The sequence below is a fragment of the Sus scrofa genome, chromosome 8 (genome assembly GCF_000003025.6).
Source record: "Sus scrofa isolate TJ Tabasco breed Duroc chromosome 8, Sscrofa11.1, whole genome shotgun sequence".
Classification (NCBI taxonomy): domain Eukaryota; kingdom Metazoa; phylum Chordata; class Mammalia; order Artiodactyla; family Suidae; genus Sus; species Sus scrofa.
Window position 1 is genome coordinate 133,288,875 of NC_010450.4, and position 14,941 is coordinate 133,303,815.

A 14,941-nucleotide genomic window follows, 5' to 3' on the forward strand; every position below is an offset into this window, starting at 1 on the left:
CACACTGCTGCTGCAGCAACATAAAAGGTACTTCTAACAATAATTTTGATCCCATACATGATTCCTTACTTGGTCAGTAAGATCCATATAGTTCCAAATTTGACATGATGAAACTTTCCTGCCCAGGAAAAAGTTCAGAGCCAAGCCCTTCCTTGAGGTTCAGTTTAAAAATGCCATTTCTGTACCTCTTGATTCTTATACACATAGCACCAAAACACTGTGCCTGAAGCTCAAATATCTGTCGATTTAATAAATGAAAGAATTCTATGTGATGCCTTGGAGCTAGATCTGGGAGAGAGGATTCCAAGGCTATGACTTGAACTAAACTTCTCAGTGGGAATTAAGTGAATTTTAATCAATTAATACCTCAAATGATTATTTTTAGGTCTTTACTCCCCCATAAGCCTTTCTAAGAGGGCACTTCCTCTCCAGGAGTCACCACCAACACTCTATCATTGCTCTCTTTCCATCATTATACGAAAGTCCTAAGGAAGTCCATTGGGTTCACCCACAGTAGCGTCTTTCCATCTCTGTCTGCAAGCACTACGGGGAGGGTACCATACTGTTTATTTTAAAATCAGGATTACAGAAAAATATTGAGAGAAAGGAAAATGGATCCAGGAGCAGATGAAGAAAATATGTGCTCATCTACCGCCCTTGTCAGTTGAGCCAGACAAACAAAGGTTCATTGGGTCCTTCCACCCTGCTTGCATGTCGGCATCTCCCATGGACCGAGGCAGCCCAAAGAGGCTCCGTTGTTCCAAAGTTCTCTCTCCTCCATCTTCAGATTCCAACTGTATGTGCATAAATGCTCTCTGCAATTTCTCCTAGAGCCATTCCTACTCATTCTGCTCTGGGCATTGCCAGCTGTTGCCAATGGTTTGCTCGCTCCCCCATGACAGTCCTGATATTTCTCTATCCACAGGTGGGCTTCTTCCAAGAGTGGCTGGAGAGAAAGTTGGGAGGACTCCAGAAATATGGACTCCATAACTCCTCTGTCACAGAGAGCAAAGTTTTCCTAGTCGCATTTGAAGACAGAGACCTACAGAGAGTGGGTGGAACTACAGGTTTCCGTGCTGGTGCATCATTTGACCCACTCAACAGCAAATATCTGAATGCCCACACATGGAGTTTTAGTTTGCATAACACCACACAAAATATCTCACAATAATATCAATAATATCTCTTCCTTATATGTGGCTCTCTCTTTTAGCAAACACAAAACGATACATCCCTTTTAAAACAGTAAATTCTTTTTAAGCAGCTTTACTCGGGTCTTGTGGGATGCACTTGGAAGCTATTTAAGAAATAACTCATTGAAGTGTGTAACCAAAAAAAGGTACCTGGCTTATAAATTTTAATTAGCATCTGAATGAACACCTGCTCATGGCTGAGACTCTGCCAAGTCACCCGTTCCAGGCCACACGTGGCAGGGTGAGCAGGTTCAGATATCTTCATAGCACAAGGTGTTTGGGGGCGTTCGTTTACCCTCCGTTATCACGACACTGCACAGACTCCCTGATACACTGCTTTACCAGCAGACACTGTGATGAACAAGACGGGATGAGGATGAGGATGATGCAAATGGACGAAACAAATACAGATGCGGTCCAGCGCGCCACACTGACTGAACATCCCCATGGGCCGGGGCTGCACGGGGCCCTCGGAACACACCGAGACCCGCTCGCGGGCCCCCAAGATTGCTGCCTCGGATGGAGAGACACAGATGTTCCGTCTGCAGCTTCTTCATGGGGCCAGGGTTTCAGGGACAGTAATAGAAAAAGACAAAATGTGCTTCCTCCTGTGCATTGAAAAAAAATAGATCTGAAAATCAAATTTTCTGGGCACACGCTCTTATTTAAACTCTCCCAGTTCGCACAACTTTTGAGTAACAGACTCCAAAAAATTCTGTGCCTCACTTTCGGCTACCTCTAGATGTCCACAAATCTATCAGCAGCTTCTCTGATCCTGAAAAGCTTCACTCTCAGAACCCAGTTCCTCATTTTGCCCCTTTGGAGTTTAGAAGCCAAAATCAGACACCAAGCAAGCAAGATCTGGCTCTAAAGGCTTCCTCGCCTGATCTAAAAACCTGGAAAAGACTCACCTGTGAAGAACGTGCTCGCAGAGAAAACAACTGCCTCCTGCTCAGGGTCCTTCCATCCCCACCCCTGACCACCTCAGTCCAAGCCTTCTCTCCTCACCAAATCTGCAGCGGGCCAGGGGCAAGGAGCCCCAGACTGGCCCGAGCACATGCTGCAGCCCCCAAGTCCCTAACCCGCCCGTCTCCTCTCCTTCATAAGTGCAGCCATCACACTGCTGGCTTCCTGAAGTTACAGATATATGCTTGTTAAAACGGCATCCCTCCCCTTTCTTACAACTTCTTCCAGAAATGACTCTCACATATAAATCAGACCATTCTTTTGCTTAAAAGCAATAGCGTTTGAGTACACCTAGAAGAAAATGCAACCTCTCTCCCACAGACTATATGAAAAGGCTCTCTCTCCTCTCTCTCTCTCCAACCACTGCCTCTCTTCTAGCTTATGTGCATGCATGCACACACATGCACACACCACCCCCCTTACATGACTGGTTTCTTCATCCTACAGGTCTCAGTTCCTCAGCATCACTCCTCAGAGAAAACTGTGGTGGACAGAATAACGGCCCTCTAAGCATGTCTACATCCTAATCCTGGAGCCTGTGAACACGGCAAAGGAAAATTATGACTGCAGATAGATTAAGGCTGTTCATCAGCCGACTTAAAATACAGAGATCATCCTGGATTACCCTGGTGTTCCCAGGGTCATCACAAGAGTGCTCACAAGTGGAAAGGAAGATAGAACTCAAGAGACGGCAGCGTGCGGAAGACTCAGCATCTTTGAAGATGGAAGAAAAGGGCTGCAAGCCAGGGAAGGGGGTTGCCTGGAAGCTGAAAAAGGGCAAGGAAACAGATTCTCCCTTGAAGGCTCCAGGAGGGATGCAGCCTCCTGACACCTGGGTTTTAGCTGAGTGAGACCCGTTCTGAACAACCAAACGGTAAGGTAACAAGTTGATGTGTTTTAATTAAGCTACTAGGTTTGTGGACGTTTGTTATGGCAACAGTAGGAAACTGACCCGTGCACCTTCTCTGATCATCCCACTAATATAACCCCCTCCTCTTATTTAAGGTTTATTCAACCAATATTTTACTGCTGCAGGCTCTGGGTGTCAGACACTGTTTGGCTTCTGTAGATACAGTCAGTAAACAAAACAGATGGAAAACCCCTTGCCTCATTTGGCCTAATTAATACATAAGCCCCATATTTGGTTCTTCCATCACAACTTGAGCTTTCTAAAACTGTAATATTTTGCATAATGTTTGAGTCTGGGGGGGGGATTTTTTCTGCTTGACTCTCCCATGAGAGATACCGTTTCTTCCTAGTTCAGCTCTATGCAAGTCTAACAGTGTCTGACACATAATGTATTCCGTAAGTATTTCATTTAATCAATGACTCGGATAATGGAAAAAAATCTTCTGATAATGCCTCTTCCCAAGAAATTCCTCTCCTCACTGTTTGTTTATTTTCTTGGGTTCCTTTTGCTCCTGTGCATTAATCAAAGACCCGTGGAACAGTCACGTGTAAAGAGACTACGGCCCACAGGAATTCTAGCAGTAAGGCTGTTTTAATCAGTTAAAGATGCTAAATCAAGAATACCATAGACTGAGTGACAAGAGAAATTTATTTCTCATAGTTCTGGAAGTTAGAAAGTCCAAGGTCAAGAAGCCAGCAGATCCGGTATCTGCTGAGAGCCCTCTTTCTGGTTTACAGATGGCCATTTTCTCACTGTGTTCTCATACGGTGAAGAAAGACAGGTCTCTGCTCTGTCTCTTCTTACAAGGGCACCAATCCTATTTGTGGGGGCTTCACCCTCACGCCTCATTTAATTCCCAAAATTCCCCCTCCAAATATCATTACATTGGGGATGTAGGCTTCAAAACAGGAACTGCGAGGCATTATATACATTTAATGCCAAGCTTATAAGCAATTTAGTGTATGTAGTCCCAAATGGCTATGACAGATGCTGTTTCTTTCCTTGATCATTTCTGATGTTTTCCCAGACCAATGGCTCCAACGGGGAGAAAACCATGTCTTAACTGCCTATATGATCCTCGCTTATGATCCCAGCATAAGAGCCTAGAGGCTGTGCCTAGAACACTTCATATCTGAGTCTTGAATGGAGGAATGGACAATGAGTATATCTGTATTTCGGCTTACACATGCTTATAAAATGGGTCTTCATATGAAAAGCATTTGGGTTTCTCTCCATTCAGAAGTTGTATGGAAACATTATCCGAGAAAGTAAATGGACTCTTGCCAACGGCGTTTGGCTTCTACTTTGGGGACAGGAGGTGGTGAGGGCATGGAATGGTTTTCCACATTTGCACAAGGGAACATTAATTTGAATCAAATATTTACTGAGCCGTCAATTAATGTCTAGCCATCTTCAGGTGGCAATATCCTTCCGTCTATGGAAAGTCGAGATCCTAGGGAAATTTTCAATCTGGCCTGTAGAATATCCCAACCCTGGTGCCAGGGCCATGTAGGGAGAACCAAGGACTGAAGGACACTCGCAGTGAAGGGTGGGGAGGGGCAGGGGCCACTGTCGCAGGCACAGAGATGGCATTAGCAAAAGATAAGGCTTATGTTATCTCACGGTGTAAAAATTCCCCAAAGTGGTCAAAAACGGACTCCTTCCTATAAAGGCATGTCATATGAGGATATATCCAAGAATGATGGCTTTAAAATGAAAATCAGTTGTTTTCACATATGGGAAATATATTTTTAGCCTTTCCTAACCTTTCACATATTTACTTTTCATTTTAAAGACTAGAATAATATAAACATGACTGTAAAGGAAACTATTTAGTGGGCTATTGTTTCCTTTTATGAAGATTCCTCAGTTCCTTGCTAGTTATTTTTAGAATAGTAAACATTTTAATTCTAGAGTACTGAAAACTTTAATTCCTCCACTCATTCAGTTTCAAAAAACCCTTCGATTTGTAATAATTTTTCTGTTATCTTTTAGAAAACATTTAAATGGTCTCAAACATTAACACAGGCACACTAATTGTAATAAAAATCTCAAGTTTGAGATTTTTTTCAAACTCAGCTTAGCACCTGAGTTTTCATACCACATTATTTTTCTTGGCTGCACCCACAACATATGGAAGTTGACTGAATCCAAGCCACAGCTGCAACCTACGCTACCGCTGCGGCAATGCTAGATACTTAACCTGCTGTGCCACAGCGGGAACTCCCACACTACATTTTGATGATTACATTAGGATTGCAATGTCTCTGTTAGGTTAGAGATATACTTCAAAATCCTTAACGGAAGCAAATAAAAATTAAGATGCAGAGGAAACTTAATTTACTAGAAGGAAGATTATTCTTAATCTTGTGAGATCATGAATTCTATACTGGATTCAAGAAGCGCGGCTTTTATTTAGCAGAATTAGTAGTGCTAATTTAAGAGATGCCATTTAAGAGATATTGTTTGACATCTAAAGACACTTATGTTCCAGATGCTGAACCGTAAGAACACTCATTCTTTTCTCTTACCTCATACCCCCTCATTGAAACTCTTGATTTTCAACACATTTTGAGCAATAGTTTGGGGATAAATTTAGCTTCAGCTTCAGGCTTTTCTATTAAGAAAATTCTGTCACTGCTCAACAGTGTAGCACTGAATAGTGGTGACTGCAGGGGACAAAGGGAATGATTACTCAGGACAGCAGGTCCTATTAAGCGCGCACATCTTTGAGTGGTGAAGAGATATTTTGACAAAAGAGAATGAGACGACCCTGTGAGATCTAGGCACGGGTGCCTCAGGTTCTTGCTGCCTATAGAATGAATTGATCCAAAGCCCTTCTCGTGTAAGAAAGCCCTTCTCTTCAACTGCAAGATACGTTTCTAAAACCGTTATTGGGGGAGTTCATGCTGTGGTGCAGTGGAAATGAATCTCACTAGTATCCGTGAGGATGCCAGTTTGATCCCTGGCTCGCTCAGTGGGTTAGGATCTGGCGTTGCTGTGAGCTATGGTGTAGGTCACAGACGTGGCTCGGATCCCCTGTGGCTGTGGTGCAGGCTGGCAGCTGTAGCTCCAATTTGATCCCTAGCCTGGTAACTTCCACCTGCCACAGGTGCAGCCCTAAAAAGACAAAAAAATAAAAATTAAAAATTTTTTAAAATTAAAAAGAATAAAACTATAGGGGTTTTTGAGTCAAGTTTTCAGAGGGTATCAGTGGGAAGGCATACTAGAATCTGGAGGCTGATGGCTGTACAAATCAAAGAGATGCTATGGCAAATAATGAGTTTATAGTGTACTAGAGCTCAGTTGACTGAAGCTTGGCATTACTGATGCCAAGGTCACTGGCCCCACCCCCACAGAGGAAGAGGTTGCTAATTAAGGAATCATTGGCCCTTATATTGAAATGTCTGCTATTGGTCACCAAAGAGACAGTGCAAACATTTTAATGAGTCCCATAATCCCACTGGAAAAACACTTCAAATGCATTATTGAAAATCGATAGCATTATTTTTTTCTGATAGAATACAGAGGAAAGGGAGCTGCTTTAAACAGAAAACAAACAGGCTAACCAAGCTCACCATGTGAGCCAGTAATTAATTTAAACACAAAATTCTTAGAGTGTGGCTTTGAATCTGTTATGACACTTACTAACTAGATAGCACGGAACAAGGTATTTAAAATATTCTGTCTTAATTTCTCCACATAGGACCCTCTCTCCCCAACACACACACACACACACACAGAGTTGTCATCAGGACTAAAGATGCCAATGTGTAAAAATACTTAGCATAGAGCAGTACTCAATTAAAGGGAGCATGTTGGCATGTTGCTGTCCTGTGTTGCTCTCTTTCCATCCATACTCACTCCCCCACGGGGCAGAGGTCCATGAGCACAGGACCTCACTGTGCTCTTAATCACTCGTACTTGCCAGCACCAGGCAACCCAATTCAGTGTCAATCAACACATGTGCATTGTGTCCTTGCTCTAAGCCAAGTGCAGCAGACTAAGGATACAAAGGTACACGACAAGACACAGGGTCAGGCCTTTGGGGTTCAAACGAGCGAAAGATCCACAGAGAATTCATGGTAAACTAAACACAGAGTTCCCTGTAAACACTGTGCGAATTAATAGGCGAATAACGGTAAATGGACAGCAAATGACTGCTCTTAGATCCTTTCTGCCTGCTTAATATTTCTACCCTTCTATATTGAAACACAAAGCCACAACATATTTACGTTGTCATTGATACATCTAGCCATCACTGCTAAATTAATCAGGTGGCAAATGTTACTAATGATTTAAGATTCAATATAAGTTATCCTTGCATGTTTCAGTCATTCTAAAACGCCTGTAAGGACAACTTCATAAACTACATGCAGGGAAATCAAGGCAGGTACTTACAATGAATGAAGCTAAATGTGCCCAAAGAACACCGAACAGTCTTTCTTACTCTTCTGCTTCCAGCAGCAAACTAAAGAAAGAGCCAACATCATACTCTGAATTATTGATCTCAAAAACACACTGAGTGAAGTTATTTTCTGTCAGATGCTATTTTAATACTAGGGATGTAAACCTCATTTTTTTTTTTTTTGTCTTTTTGCTATTTCTTGGGCCGCTCCTGAGGCATATGGAGGTTCCCAGGCTAGGGGTCGAATCGGAGCTGCAGCCACCAGCCTACACCACAGCCACAGCAACGCAGGATCCGAGCCGCGTCTGCAACCTACACCACAACTCACGGCAACGCCGGATCGTTAACCCATTGATCAAGGGCAGGGACCGAACCGGCAACCTCATGGTTCCTAGTCGGATTCGTTAACCACTGCGCCACGACAGGAACTCCTAAACCTCATTTTTTAATACATGGCTTCATGATGAAAATAAATAGCAAAAGAACTTTCTGAATTTTAATATAGAAGAGTAAAAATAAAACAATCACTAAAATGTTTTGTCATTTTTACCTTTGTACTTTTTTCTATATTCAGAGACTTTTAGAGTGTAAATACAGTTTTATTTAAAACAAGGACTCTGCCTTTTTAAAACGTCATAGTTGTTTTAGATACACTATTTTCTTCTGACCACGTGCGACATACCATCCATCCCTCCCCAGTTAACTCCCCCCCCGCCCCCCCGCCTGGTTATTGCGGAGACAGTGGGTCTTCTCTTGACCTGGCTTCGAAGGCACAATTGACTGATTCAGAAGGAGGCGCTAGAGCTAGACCAGTGGGGGTCTTCTCAGGAATTTGAATCTGATACTAAAAGGCAAAATCTGACTAGTTTCTCTCCATTGACTAGAAAAATACATTGATAAAAAACAATCCAGAAAGAATCTGGTGTGTGTGTGTGTGTGTGTGTGTGTGTGTGTGTGTGTGTGTGTGTGTGTGTGTGTAGATTGACAGATACACACACACAATCTGCTTTCACAATCAAGATAGATGTCCTCAGACAAGTTTCACTTGTTCCCAAGGCACATTCTTGTTCCTGTCTTTGGTCTCCAGGTATTATCACTGGACATTAAGATATTTTCCCAAATTTACACGATTTGGGTTTTTGTCACTTGTAATCGATAAGTTCTAATACAACATGATGCCAGTACTTTTCCAGGTAAGACATAGAAGGATCAAATTCAAGTTTAAAAAATATAAACACCCAGTCTTGGCACAGCAGAAAAACTAAACTGAAAAAGAACTGTCAAAGCAATGAAAACGTCCTTCAACAGGTGAATAGATAAACAGACTGTGGTCTATCCATACAGTAGAATATGATGCAGCAATAAAAAGAAATGCGCTATCAAACCGCAGAAAGACGTGGAGAAAACTTAAAATGTACATTACTGAGTGAAAGAAGTCAAGTGGAAAAAGCTACATTTCACATGACTCCAACTATAAGACATTGTAGAAAAGGCAAAACGAGGGAGACAGCAAAAAGGTCATGGTTGCGCGGGAAAGGGGGAGGAAGGGATGAGCACGCAGAGCACAGAGGAGTTTAGGGCAAGGAAACTACTATACTATGATGGCATGATGGTGAATACTTGTCCTTATACACCTGTCAAGATCCACAGAATGTGTAAATCACAAAACGAACCTTCAGGGGCTCTACAGTTCATTATATAAACAACACTGGCTCATCAATTGTAACAAATATATCTTACTAGCGCAAGATGTAAATAGCAGGGGACACTGTGGGTAGCTGAAGGGATTTATGGAAACTCTGCACTTGCACTCGTTTTTTGGGCAAACTGCTCAAAAAATAATTTTCACCTTCTAATGTACCTCTGCCTCTCTGGAAGGAAATTTCCAAAGACCACTTAATATGTTTTCAATAACAAAAAATTCTGCGCTTATCTTTTTCTATTACACATTGTCGCCCACTTGAGGACAGGATGAGTGTCTTACAGAGCTTCCAAATTTGCTTGTAATTCAAGACAGAGTGATTATAAGTGAGAGGTACACATAAATATTTGATACATAGCATATATATGAGCAACTACACTGTCAGCAAGCTGATGGGTAACCTTCAATGATTAAGGACTGAAATAATATCTTCCGTTAACTCAATTTCTTTCTTCTTCATCCATAAACCATTCACATGGCAAGTATATTTCTCATGTGTCTAAAAATATAACTCAATTTAAGCTGGTTTTCAAGCTACAATTTTGTTCAAGAATAAAAAAGCAAGCAAACAAACAAAACGCTTCCAATTTGAGAGAACTGTTTCCCCTTAATTTAAAATTTAGTCTCCCGAGGCAAATACTCACTAAAGGCAGAGCTCTCTTTGCATCCCTTTGTTGCTTAAGACAATTTAAATTACTAAAACGCTTACATGTCATCCTGTGAAGAAAACTGTGGTCTGGATGCTGGCCTTTGCCTTTTCTGTGCTATAGTGAGGCTTAACTACCCTCACCTCCAGCCATGGCTGAGGCTCTGTTCCCTCCAAACTTGCACCACTAGCCTTGGCAGGATTTCTAACTGGTAGGCCTCTATCTCTGTGGTCTCTTTATTTTCAGCCTCCAGCTCTCTCCTGGCCCACCAGCCCGCTCCCCGTGTATCTTGCTTGCCTTTGGGGGATGCATAGGCGCTTTAGACGGTTTTCTGGGATACGTGCAGGTGCTCTGTGCACTGGGATGCTGTCTACAGTTTTATTTTCCAAGCACCGAGAGCCTTAGACCTAGACATTTGTGCTGCTCTTCCCTCTGTCTGGAACACTCTCCAAGGTATCTGTGCAGCTCACGTGCTTCTCTATGAGAAGGCTGTCTTTCTCATAAGCCAATCTAATCTCGCTTCACATTTGAGCATACTCCTACAGTCTTGATTCCTCTTGCTAGTTGCTCCTAATATTTTTCTGTAGTAATAAGATCTTTTAAGCTATTTTCACTTTTTATTATGTTCATTGTTTAGGGTCTGTTCCCATCCTCCATCCACAACATAAACCTTTTTTTTTTGTCTTTTTAGGGCCGCTCCCACAACATGTGGAGGTTCCCAGGCCAGGGGTCGAATGGGAGCTGTAGCCACTGGCCTACACCACAGCCACAGCAACGCAGGATCTGAGCCACATCTGCAACCTAAGCCACAGCTCACGGTAATGCTGGATCCTTAGCCTACTGAGTGAGATACTAGTTGAGTTTGTTAACCACTGAGCCACAACAGGAACTCCCCACAACAAAACCTTTATAATAATAACACATACTTTTTTCCTCTTTTTTTGGGGGGGGGGGTGGCATATGGAGTTCCTGGGCCAGTGATCAAATCCAAGCAATTTTTTCCTCTTCATTTACTGACAACTCCCAAGGACCTAGAACTGATGCTGGAATATAGTAAATGCTTAATAAATATATTTTGAGTAAATTCATCTCTCGCCTTTTAAATAAAACAGGTCCTCCATGCAATATAGAACGAAATTATCCATACGAGCCACATGGAGCCGTGCTTGTCCCTGTCATTCACACACACTCTATGCCTTCTGCCTGTCTCGGTCTCCAGCTGGCTTGTTCGCTCCCTTCTTATTTAACCCTACCTCTCTGATCTCAGGCTCTAGTCTTATATGTTTGAGATCTTTCTCTGGTCTTTCTCTCTCACTAGCGACCCCTTTACACTCACTCTTCTAGCCTACTTACCTTGCCTTACCCTTAAATTATGGCTCTGTAAACTGTCTCAGGTAAGGCATAATTCTTCTACCAGTCCTCATAATATAACTATACTTCTTTTTGGTTTGTATGTTTGTATGTTTGTTTGTTTGTTTGCAGTTTAGCGCTGCACCTGCAACATATGGAAGTTCCCAGGCTCGGGGTCGAATTGGAGCCATAGCTGCCAACCTACACCACAGCCACAGCAACGCAGGATCTGAGCTGTATCTGTGACCTCCACCACAGCTCATGGCAACACAAGATCCTTAACCCACTGAGTGAGGCCAGGGATCGAACCCTCATCCTCCTGGATAATATTCAGGTGCGTAACCCATTGAGCCACAACTGGAATCCCTACCTATACCTTGTACTCTCCTCCTCTTTCTTTCAGATAGTAAAGCTGGTGACCGACGTCCCGGGAGTGAAAACAACTATTTCGAGAGAAAGGACAGAGCGATACAAGTTCTGAGTATGGAGCCCAGAGAAGACTGGTATTCAACGGATGAGAAAAGAGGAATAAGTGACAGCAAACCAAAAAGATAAAAGGTAAAGAAATTAAGAACTCTTGGAAGCCAGTGGGGGGAAAACTGTTTCACCATCATCAGTACCAGTGCTGAGGGACAGTCGAGGAGGATTAGACCTGAAATCCTCCATTGGCTTTAGTCATTACGTGGGTCATTGTGTTCTCACCAGGAGCAGCTTCTGTAGAACTGGAGGAGCCTAGACACCAGGTAATAATGAGTTGAGGAAAAGGGGGACAGAATAATGTCATTTCCCGAGCCCATTACCAGGCAAGGGAGCCTATCTGAAACCAGAGAACGACTCACCCAAAGCCAGCCTAGATCACCCACCCTCAGGCTCGTGTGCTAAAGAAATGGTGTTTTAAATCACTGAATTTTGGGTGAATTTTTCTGGAACAAAAATTAATAGAGGAGCCAACCTTCACTGTGTAAAAAACGGGATGAAAAGGTGCTCAGGAAGAGAAAGAGCACACAAGGGGGTGTGAAAGAGTGGAATTCCAAGTGGATGTAGATGGAGTGAGTTTATAGGTGAGGAGATAGGACACTGAGGCAGAGAATTCAAAACCTGGAGACTCAGAGGCATGATCCATGGAGATGGGTCATAAGCTTGAAGACAGTGGCAAGGCTTTGCTTGGTTCCCTCTTAAGTAATCTCGTTGCTAAGAGACTCCACGCCCAGTGACACCTCTTTTATCACCACACTCTTCCCCACCCCATCCATCTTTGAACTACCTAGCAATAAGTACCACCTGTAATTTAAATCACTGCTTTCTGGGAAATTTGGCTATGCAGCGGTAATCCAGTTGTAACAATTCTGGAAATTCTTCAAAGTGAATAAGCAGGAGGCTACATCTATCATGGGAAATTCAAATTATTAGCATCTCCTTGTTAGCCTCCTGAAGAATCAAAGATAAAAACTACATGTCACATGATGGCTGTTTGAAGGTGAAGTTAAATGCTTCAAACTAAATCTGATTCAAATACCAAAAATATAAAAATCGATTTTTTTAAAAAAATGAGGTATATGGGCTGAACTATATCTTCTCACAGTTCACCTGCTGAAGCCCTAAACCCTGGTACTTCAGAATGTGACTATTTGGCAACAGGACCTAGAAAGAGTCACCTGAGTTAAAATGGAGTCATTAGGGTAGATCCTGGTCTAAGAATGGAAAAGTAGGCCACAGACAACACAGACAGAGGGACAAATGCATGAGGACACAGCAAGAAGGTGGCCATCTGCAAACCAAGGAGAGAGGCCTCAGAAGAAAACAGCCCTGCCAATGCCTCCAGAACTGTGAGAAAATAAGTTTCTGTTAAGTCACTCCATTTTTATTATTTTGTTATGGTGCCCAGAGCAAAGTAATACATGAGGAGATTTTTATTTTATCAAAAGTAGATCAAGAAAACAAAAGTTATATTTTATAAGCATGCATCAAGAACGTGCCAGCAGTATGGGATAGTGAGTGAGGGAATGAAGCTTTATCCTAGAGGAGACAGATTTGGGTGGTACTAGCAACGACCAAGCCGGGGGAAGGACTACCAACCAGCTGTACCAACCACTAATCCAGCACAGGACAGCTGTGTGTGTGAGCAGGACACTCACTTCAAGAATGAACAGGTCCAGCCTGAAGCGGAGGGAACTTGAGCATAAGCACTGGCACAATCAAGGAATGATGCCAAGACCCAGGTGGAAGGGACCCCATTCATGCCGCTGGATATACAGAGTAGTCTCTGTCGGCAGGCATGGAGAAGAGACCAATTCCCGGACAGAAGGCGAGGATACAGAGTTCCAACCAAGCTGACCAGTGTCTCGCAATAGGTAGGTAAATTCCACAGGAAAACCGGAAGGTTCAGTCACACTTGATCACTGGACCAAGAGAGTTGAGCCAGCTGAACCTTGGTGGTGACAGCAAAAGAGGGCTGAAGGACCTTGTAGGGACATGACTAACTCCATATCCTCACCTGCTGGGAGAAGTGAGAGGTGGTTAACACACAGCCTGCGTTAACCTGAGTCTGCCAGGGCTGTGTGGGAACTGCACGGAGTCAAGCCCCCGGTGGCAGGAGGTGCTGAAGCCTGACACCTACAGACGAAAAAATAACGACTGCTGGAGAGATACAAGCACCTAGAAATTCTAAAAGGAGAAATTGCATTAGACGCTTCAAATTGTTGTTTTTGCATCCTGAAAAAGAATTTAAAATGTTATTCCGCATGCATTCTCAGTGCTCAGCTATCTAAAGTAATGTTAGCAGACTGTATTTCTGAATCAATATGTCAGGCACTGTCTTGGGACCGAAAATACCATTTTAAAATGTTGTATTGTGAGGATAAAGAGAGAATCATTCAAAAAAGCTTTTTTGCTCTTTCTCCAAAGCTCATCTCCATACGGGGACACTTCCAAAAGAAACACACACCCTACCTCTAAAAGCCTTTACTGAGGTCATGTCCATTTAAGGAAAGTGATATTCTAGATATATCAGCCAGAGGTCTGCTACGAAAATGCTATTTAATACATAACCCCCCAAATCTCAGTAGCTAACAACAGACATTTGTTTCTCTCTTATTGGTCTTCAGATGGGTCGGGATGGGTCTGCTTCAAGCTATGGGTCATGTGCAGTTTCAGGTCTGTCCACATGCCTCCCGTCCTGGGACCAGGGGCTTCCCAGAGCAGCTAGATGGCAGAAGGACAAGAAACCACACCATTCCAGGCAAACCCATTTGGAATCTCAGTTCACGTAACATCGGCTAACATTTCATCAGCCAAAAAGTCACAACAGCAAACCCAAAGTCAGCGGGGCGGGGATGAGCACCTCACCTTGCCTACTAGGAGGTACTGCAAAGGCCATAACGGGGCACTCCTGTTACAGGGTGAGAGTGAGGTTGGGGCCCAGTAATCCAGTCCATCAGAACAGTTTGTCAGGAGATGTAACTATAGCATCTTCGAGAGTACTGGAGATTAGCGGTGAATCTCCTGCCATGTTGCTCCAGTTTCTAGAAGCATCAGCAACACATGATTTTACAAGCATGGATTTGTACCTCCTAGCCAACTATGTCTTCATAGTGCGGTATATGACTCATCAAAGGCAACATGTCTAAATTCTTTGTCTTTTACGTGATTGAATTATAATAAAAAATGATTGCTTTGACTTGTATTGAGAGTTTTTATTGAGTTAATGAAAATAATCATATGTGTCAGCAGGGCAGTTAAAATATCACCAGCTAGCCAATGTAACAT

General features: G+C 42.9%; 1 protein-coding gene across 2 annotated transcripts in view; it reads right to left on the reverse strand.

Annotated features, from left to right (window-relative positions):
* ARHGAP24 (Rho GTPase activating protein 24) overlaps positions 1-14,941 on the reverse strand; it is a 744,099-nt gene that overhangs the window by 526,908 nt on the left and 202,250 nt on the right. The window contains exon 1 of one of the 2 annotated variants that reach the window (XM_021100783.1): positions 7,471-7,491. The exons of the other annotated variant lie outside the window; for it this stretch is intronic. The gene's annotated coding sequence lies outside the window, so the exon portion shown is untranslated. Of the gene's footprint in view, positions 1-7,470; positions 7,492-14,941 lie in introns of those variants that run through there. 2 annotated transcript variants of the gene reach the window in all.